The sequence below is a fragment of the Gymnoscopelus braueri genome, assembly GCF_963280865.1.
Source record: "Gymnoscopelus braueri genome assembly, chromosome: 19".
Classification (NCBI taxonomy): domain Eukaryota; kingdom Metazoa; phylum Chordata; class Actinopteri; order Myctophiformes; family Myctophidae; genus Gymnoscopelus; species Gymnoscopelus braueri.
The window spans coordinates 16,452,372-16,461,416 of record NC_137621.1 but is presented as its reverse complement, the minus strand read 5'-3'; positions in this window follow the sequence as shown (position 1 = coordinate 16,461,416).

The window sequence follows — 9,045 nt, the reverse complement described above, 5'->3', positions numbered from 1 at the left end:
ATGTCCATGCATGTGACGTGGCAATTATCAGTGAACACGGACAGTTCCCTGGATTAGGACATTAAGAAAATAAGCAAGACGAGATCAAACGTGAATTGGTAATCAATTCTGAGGACTATAGTGGAATGTCTCATTTCGGGTGCAGTGTAAAGGAATCGTTAACCCGTTAAGACCGGGGAACGCATCTGTGTGTCATTTTAAGATTTCTTTGGGGCTATTCAAAAATAGCAGAAATACAAGCTCATAGCGCGGCACCGAGTGCCGCACTATGAGCTTGTAGATCTGCTATTTTCTTTGAAAAATCGTGGAAAATTTGTGCAAATCTTTGAATATATATATTTTTTTAAAGCGAACATTTTTAACTCTTGTTACAACTTCTGGGGGTCCCCTGGAACAAAATATTTTGAGATGGGGGTCCCACGACCAAATACATTTTTTTTTAAAAACTACACTACAAATGTTATAAAATATATATATATTCAAAGATTTGCACAGATTTTCCACGATTTTTCAAAGAAAATAGCAGATCTACAAGCTCGTAGCGCGGGCTATGAGCTTGTAGATCTGCTATTTTTGAATAGCCCCCAAAAAAAATCAAAAAATGACACAGATGTGTTCCCGGTTTGAATTGGTTAATGTGCCCCATACTCCCTGAAAACCACCCTGCATAATGAAGTCCTGATGTCTACACGGTCTCCTGTTCACCGTCAGTAGAGCAGCTCCTGTTTCTTTTCTCTCTTCCAGATATTATCAAGGGTCTTTGTGTACACACTAGCTCTCCCTGCCCTATTGCTTCTACTCCAACCCTTACTGTTTATAATGATAGCCTCAAAATGATATCATGTAAACTGCTTTAGATAGACTTTTATCTCCATGTCCAATCATCCACACAGCTGGTGTTGTTGACCTTCTTGTCTTATCTACGTGTTCATTTAACTCTACGAGGGTAAAATTTACAATCTACAAGCTCACGGCGCGTCACTTCGTGCCACGCTGCGAGCTTGTACATCTGCTATTTTTGAGAACCACTGTTCTAAATCCTAAGAGTTTGGTGGTGGAAAAAGTACTCAAATGTTTTAAAATAAAGGTATCAATACTGCAACGTAGAAATACTCTGTTACAAGTAAAAGTCAGAAATTCAGAATTTACTTGAGTGAAAGTACAAAGGCATTGGTATCAAAATGTACTTAAAGTACCAAAAGTAAAAGTACAAAAATGTTTGAAAATAGCAGATCTACAAGCTCATCGCGACACGTTGTGAGCTTGTAGATCGGCTATTTTCAAATAGCCCCTTTTCAAATAGCCTGGCACCAAACAATTTCAGATAGGGGGGTCACGCCGCCAAATACATATTATTTTGGGGGTCCTTGACACAAAAAGGTTTGAGAACTACTGATTAAGAATGCATTTGTAGAATTGGCCTCAGGTCTTAATGGGTTAAAATGTGGTTCCATTTGTACATTCTAAAGAGTTATGGGGGTCATTGAGCGTAAAACCTTTAAGAACCACTGCTCTAAAGGAACACTGTGCAGATGACAGCATGGCGGCATTCAGTGGTGCAAAGTAACTAAGTACATTCACTCAAGTACTGTACTTAAGTAACATTTTGAGGTATTTGTTTTACTTCACAGGAGTATTTCCATTTATCTGTACTTTGAAAAATAGTAAACTTTTACTCCACGATAATTTTTTGAAATCTTTAGTTACTAGTTACTTTGTAGATTTTGATTATAGTTACAAAACACACTAACCACTTCAGCCCTATATACAGTACATTTCAGCCATTTGAAAATGGCATTGTGAGCTTGTAGATCTGCTATTTTCAAAAGATTTTTATACATAATTATTATACATATGAAAACTTGAAATGGGACATTCTGCATAACGACTATACTTTCCACTTTTGGTACTTCAAGTACATTTTGATGCCAATACTTTTGTACTTGTACTCAACTACACTTTGAATTCCGGACGTTTACTTGTAGAGTATTTCTACATGGCAGCATTGGTCTTATTTTACTTAAGCACAAAATGTGAGTACTATTCCCCACCACTGGCGGTATTACTATGCTTTTTAAACAGTGGCACCATGTTCACGTACGGGTCCTTTCAAACAATGTCCACTATCCATAAGTCATTATCCACATGTGTGGTCGTTGCAAAGCTTCTATGCGATGACACCTCTCGTTGGCTGACATCTTGTAATGGCTCCATGAAGTGCATTCACAAACCACACTGTCTCTCACTCTCGCGTGTCTCTTTCAAAAAGACCTTTAACATTCCTGGCTACAGTTTTCCCCCCGAGGGCTGAGTGACATGTGGTTTGTCAGGTCATTAGTCAAAAGGTGTGCATTTAGCTGGAGCGCTACCAGTTACTGCACACAGTCACTGGCACACGAGCTCTTCATCCATTATCCTCGTCACTCACCAAATGTGAGGGTTCCGTGCGTGTAGTATACTGTAGTTGGCGTGCAAGGAGCACCACGGATGAGCCGGTGTCTGTCCGTAAACACTATGAGCGAAGACGAGCCTTTCGGAGCGAAGCGAAGTCCGTCCAACATAATCAGACTGTGACATCACTTGCCGGAACATGAGAGCAGAGTCACTGAAACGTATTAATCATCTTCTTTCCCACATTTTGTACATCCGAGGACATTTCTTTGCAAAATATCACCCCATTTTTTATATAGAGCTTGTGTGGTCATGTGCAATTGCTTCAACGTTTCCCTCGAAATATGTTCATGCACACGTTTCCCCATGTGCATGAACATGTACTGGAGCACCAAGATTTTAATACTTAACATGCTGGAAACAATGTGCAAAAGTGCAAGAAGATCCTGCATGTAGATATTGTACAGATGGACAAACGACATACAGTGTTTTTAAAAATCACAGTTTAACCATGGACTGCAGGTTCTCATAATGCTATTTCATAGTACATCATTTCCACCAAGCTATGTCAGCCTTAAAGCCACTGGTAACATCCATATTTCCCTCTTTAGCCTCTGGAGACCAGGCAGGGATTACCATCAATGATTTACCATGGCCACAGTGCTTCAAATTCATTTCAGGGTTCTGGCGTGTTATAAAACACAAACAGCTGAACAGAAAAAAACTGTTAGGCCAAGTCTGGCAAAACAACGGTCTTTAATTCCCCTCATAAATGAAGACTGCCGATTCCCAAACATCTATGGCAGGTCATACAGTACAAGCAAATCTGGCAGATAGGAAAGCGAGTGACTGATACTTTGACTCTGTGCTCCAAATCTATCTGGCCAACTAGGATTTGATATGGGAAAGGACAAGTACTTTGGCCATTACCGTCTTTGATTGCATGACCCCTTTTTTGGGTCATGCAACCTTTTTTATGGGTCACGAGTAAATATCCCCTTTTTTAAAGGTTGTTAAAAGGTATTATTTCAATAGATCTTTTCGCACGCACACGCGCGCTCACACACACAATTACAAAAATCTAAAAGTTCCATCAATTTTAAAAAGTTTTAAGAAATCGTGAAAATAGCACATCTACATCTTTTGGGTCTTAAGCCGAAACGTTTTGGGAATCTCTGATCTAGAAAGGTTGTCGTGGGGACCACCAGGGGTCCTTGAGGGCGTTCCAGGGGGTCCCCAGTAAAATGATTGAATGGACCCTTACAGTAACTCTGAGTGTACTAATGGAACCAAATGGAGCCTTAAGGGTCCATTTGGTTCCATTTCTTCACTCTCAAGAGTTATGGTGGTTCCGTGCAGTAATGCATAACCACACTGGGGGTCCTTGAAATTAAAAACAAGTTTGAGAACCATTGATCCAGAACACAGCGTTGGACTGACACATGTTGCATTCGATGTGTTGATGGTTTCACAATGGCCTGTTCCTTTGTCACTGAGTCATGTTCTTTAGGACTCAGTGTTCCGCTTAGAAGACATGAAGACCTCTTACTCAATAGCACAGTAATTTTTTCCCAAGGGATGACAAGCAGGAGATCAATCCCTCAGGCTGTTTCGAGGAAGAGAGAGTGATTTATAATGTGTAGATGGAGGAGGATACAGGACGGCCTCCGAGCCAAAACAAAGTTGTGAATAATACGTACACTGGCAGTGTTGCCATGTTCGCTAATTATAAGAGACTTTGGGCTTGTGTTTCTGTATAGTCGCTTGTAAATATTGGTAGTTGCGTTATTTTTGCGGGTTGTGGTTTCTAAAGTGTAGTTGCTAACTGGGGCTTGCTTTCTAAACGTTGTTTAAACCAGTGGTTCTCAAACATTTTTGTGTCAAGGACCCCCAAATTAATATGTAATTGTCCACGTATCCCCATCTGAAAACATGTTGTGCCAGGGACCCCCGTACCAGATTTGTGTTGTTAAAATGTTTCCAAAATATTTCAAATGTGTCACTTTTTCCCCCCAAGATTTTTTGGAAAATAGCAGATCTACAAGCTCACAGCGTTGAGAGCTTGTAGATCGGCTATTTTCAAATAACCGATGTGTATAGGTTTTTGGTTAAAAATGTTTTTAACCAAAGTCGGTTCATCAAGTCGGTATAGGTTTGAAGTGCTCACGTGTTATTCGCTTCTTTTGGACTTGCTTTCATAGACCTGGTTGCTAATTTCTCTCGCAAAAATCTGGCAACACCGACTGTACACTGGCCTTCGAGGCGTGGCTCTATTCGCGAGAAATGGTTTATTATAGCTGCAGGGGGACATGGATCGATTCCATCCATGGCTTGTGTTGGTGTAGGGAGTGAAAATGTTCCCTCTCTTACTCACAGTGCCTCCCATGCCTCCAGGGTGAAGGGTGAGACCGGTGCGTTGCCGGTGCGTTATTGCTCGCCTGCGCTGTCTAATCGGACCAATAAATTATAACCTACATCAGTTTCAGTTCCAGTTCAGTTTACGGCCTCCGGTCTGTCATAATGTGAGTGAAGTAGCTTAGCAGAAAACCCAGTAAAAAAGTCTAGAAATGGGTCATATGGCTCCGGGGGGGGACTGAAATCAAGGGGTGACATAAAGTGTCCAGACTTTTTGGACCCGTGCAGTATAAATAGAAAAGTTTAATTCAGTCTCACTTTTGCCAGCACAGGAAATCTATGAACTGTACTATTTCTATGTAATAACGTTAATACAAAATAGCAGTAATACAGCACAGTACTATGATTCTAACCAGTGTTGATTTCGTCGACTAAAACCATGACAAAAGATGTTCGTCGACTACTAAAACTAAGACTAAATATATTGACAGTTTTGTCAACAAATAAAAACTAGACTAAATGTTAGTGAGGGTTGAGTGGGCGTTGTGAGGTTGTAGATCTGCTATTTTCAGCATGATGCAACCAAGTGTAAAATCAGCCATTATGATGCCATCAAGGCCCGCCGAAATACATTTTGGTCGACTAAATCAACTGTAGACTTAGTCGACTAAAGTCTTATACTTAGTCGACTAAAACTAGACAAAAACTAAAACATTTCATATGCCAAAAATATGACTAAAAACTAAATCAAAGTTTGCAGTCAAAACCAACACTGATTCTAACTACAAATGATGGCGCATAATCCATGTTATAGTTGTTGGCTGTATACATTAGGTATACTGTATGTTTATATTAGTAACAGATGTGCACATACGCCCGCATAGCAGCCATACAGCATGCAGCCATTCGCTCCTATTGAACTATAATCCATCCCCTGCAAACAAACGGTGGATGGATGATCTGCTATATTATTCCCCTCAGCAGATTACTTCATCGTGGAGAGACCGTTTTGACCCACTTGTGTCAAGGTATATAGGCTAATAATTAATCTGCTAAACTGCTTAGCCTCCACCTGCATAAAGCATAAACTTTTACATATAAATGGTACCGGTATGGAATGTTTATTTAAGATGTCTTGATGTATCGCCCCCTCTTAGCAGTATTTGATTCATGGACTGCTTGATGTTTAGGAATGGCTGAGATGTACGCTATATGAGATAAATGGATGGTGTCAGTGGGAACTAGGGGATTTCTGTTTTGGAACACAGGCCCGAGACGGACTGCACAATCTGGAGTGTTCATTTGACTCTTGGTTCCATTTGCACACTCTGAGTTAAATTAACACCTTTACATTTGTTGTACAATTTTCATCTTACTGACAATTGCAAAACATGTCCACAACATGTCCACAAAATTACCGGATTACCTGGTTTAGTCACCATTATTAGGAAACGTGCCCATTATCAATCACATGTGTCTGCTTGCTCGTACATAGGTTAACATGAGTTTAACATGGAAGGTTAAGAGAACAGAATAAGGGCAACCATGGGAAAGGAATAGATCAGTAGTAAATCTTTTTTGATCTCTGGACCACTATATCTCACTTAAATAATAACTGTTAAGGGCTTGATTTAATTCACCTCGAATTAACAAACTAAATTAAACGGTCATTATTTAATTTCAAGCTTTTTTAACCCCACACCACACCCATATCCCCCCTCCCAACACCACAGAGGTCCCCAGGTTGATTCTCAGTCAGGGTGGTGGTCCCTGGTTCATAGTCAGTTGAAAGCCCCTGAAGTAGCGTGTTACACACGACAGTTTTTCTAACAAAAAAGTTAAGAATATGGAGATTTAGGCCTACGGTTTCTGCCCCGACAGCGACAATATCAAACTGGGGGAGGCTTGAAACAAAAAAAGATTGATCATTCTGCAATCAGTGTAGATCGGTGTCCAAAAGATTTTTTTTTTTTAACATTTTTGTCCATTTGGACGCCTGGGTGGGGACGTTGAGAAACAGTGAGTTTAACACTCCAGGTTTTTTTCTGTAGGTCTACTGTATGCACAGCAAGTGCAGAAGTGCAGCAAAGGAATTCCCGAAGGGAGACTGACCACAGAAACCCTCCTGTCTGCCTGCCTGCTGCCAGCCCACCCACATCACATCAGAGTGTACTTACTATCTATGGGCTGTTTCCGCTGGAGTTCCTTGGCTCTGTTTGGGGGCATATTCGTCAGAGTTTCTCGGCCCAACCCACTCGCACTTCTGTGCACTCCACTCCCTCATGTACCTGTCAACCGACACACATACACACACACCTACGCTGTGAGGTCACAAGCAAACGTACATAGAGACATGCCTGGTCACATCTTCCTATATGTTAGCCAAGTTTCCTACAACGTATAGCAAGCCCATCATCAATCACGACCTTACTTTCAACCTGGCAGCCCCATTTTGGCTTTTTTTTTTTACATTAAATTCAGTAAGAAAATATATACCCTATATATATAATGTGATTTTTAGAAGGAAAAAAAAAATATATATATATATATATATATATATATATATATATATATATTTTATAATAATATAATGTGGTATTTTTTTTAACAAATTTAACAAATTTCAAAAATAGAAAAATATTGGATCAAAGAGCTCACAAAGCATTGCATTGCGACCATATTTTCTGTTGAAATTAAATGATCAATAAGTTTCCAATGAAATGGCATCTTGAAAGTGTCAAGAGGATCGGCAGGTGGGACAGAACGTTGGGAGGAATTTCATTTGAGCGTAGAAAAGTGGCCATGCCATAACCAACAGAGAATTACCATTAAAAGTTTAAGACTGATTGACGGGTGGATGTCATCACCATAATTATTGACCATAATTATTGGCTTAAGCTGCTTGGTTCAAGCAGGCCTGTGTGAGCACATGTCATATTTTGTTTTACAGAAAGAAAACATGATTGTATTTTGATATAAGGATACAAAGAACTGCATTTTATTTTGTATTTTTTGGCATGTATTGTTGACCTTCGGTTAGCATATTGCCATGGTGAGTGTTGAGTAGGACCCAAATGCAGAAGACTGTGGCATAACAGTTCAATGTCTTTTGATAAAAACTAAACTAAAAGTTGTCCCTAAATAAGCCAGATCAATGCAGAAAACAGACAGCTTAGAACACACAGGTACTCACAACTAACAGAGTTTATGGACCAACCAGTTAGTCCAATCGGAAACAGAGGAGTATATATAGATAGGGACCTAACTGGCCACAGGTGAACTCAAAAGTACAATCAACACAAGGATTGGCTGGGGCGAACAGGGCACAGGTGACCAGAGTCAACAACAATCAGGGTGGTTAGATAAGACAGGTGTGAACAGCTACATGGGGAGACAGGAAAGCACAAGAACATCACTACAAAATAAGATACACAACACCTGGGGAAGAACAGAACAAACAGAAATATAAGACCTAGTAACACTAAATAATGAATGAACCGAACAGAGAGCTACAGAACTAAACACTCAGGAAACCATAACTTATAACACCAAAACACATGAGAAATAAATGTGACAGAATACAGTCAAAGTCCAAAAGCTGAGGAGCAGGCCGTGACAGATATGACCTGGGATGTGATCTAAAAACGACCAGCGGTTATTTTAATTGTTATAACTCTGAGAGTGTACAAATGGACGGGTCAATTCGGTTCCATTTGTACACTCTCAAGAGTTGCGGACCTGTGTGTGAGGGTCCATTTGGAACCCCTCCCCCCCCCCCAAGGAACCCTGAGAGTCCCTCGACCGCCGTTTGAGAAGCACCGATCCACGACTTTATAACTTCCAGTAACTCAAGGTGAGTGGGCCAACTACACGCAGTAAATCCTATAGACTATGGCGTATATACGCACATTCCAACGGTCTGTACACTGTTCCTGAAGAACAGCTGTCCAGATGTTGTGTCTTATCACCACGGGTCCACACATCTATAACCTATTTTTAGACGCCATCACTATTTTAGGGTGTAAGTCATCACAGTGTGTAGGCGGTGATGTGCTCTTGTGTTTCTCTCGCCCCCAGAATTTTTTTGTCACAAAAACAATTTGCTCCCCTTTCCCAGAGAGTTGCTGCTCCACATCCACACATCTGGTTGCTGGTTGTATTCCAAGCATTAGCTAACAGTGATGTTGGATGACAAAGGAGGCAAGTGGTTGTACCTCCGGCCAGGAGGTGAAACGCAGAGCAAAGTCTTTGTTAAGAGATGATGTGAGAGTATATGTCGTCATGACACGGCCCTGCTCT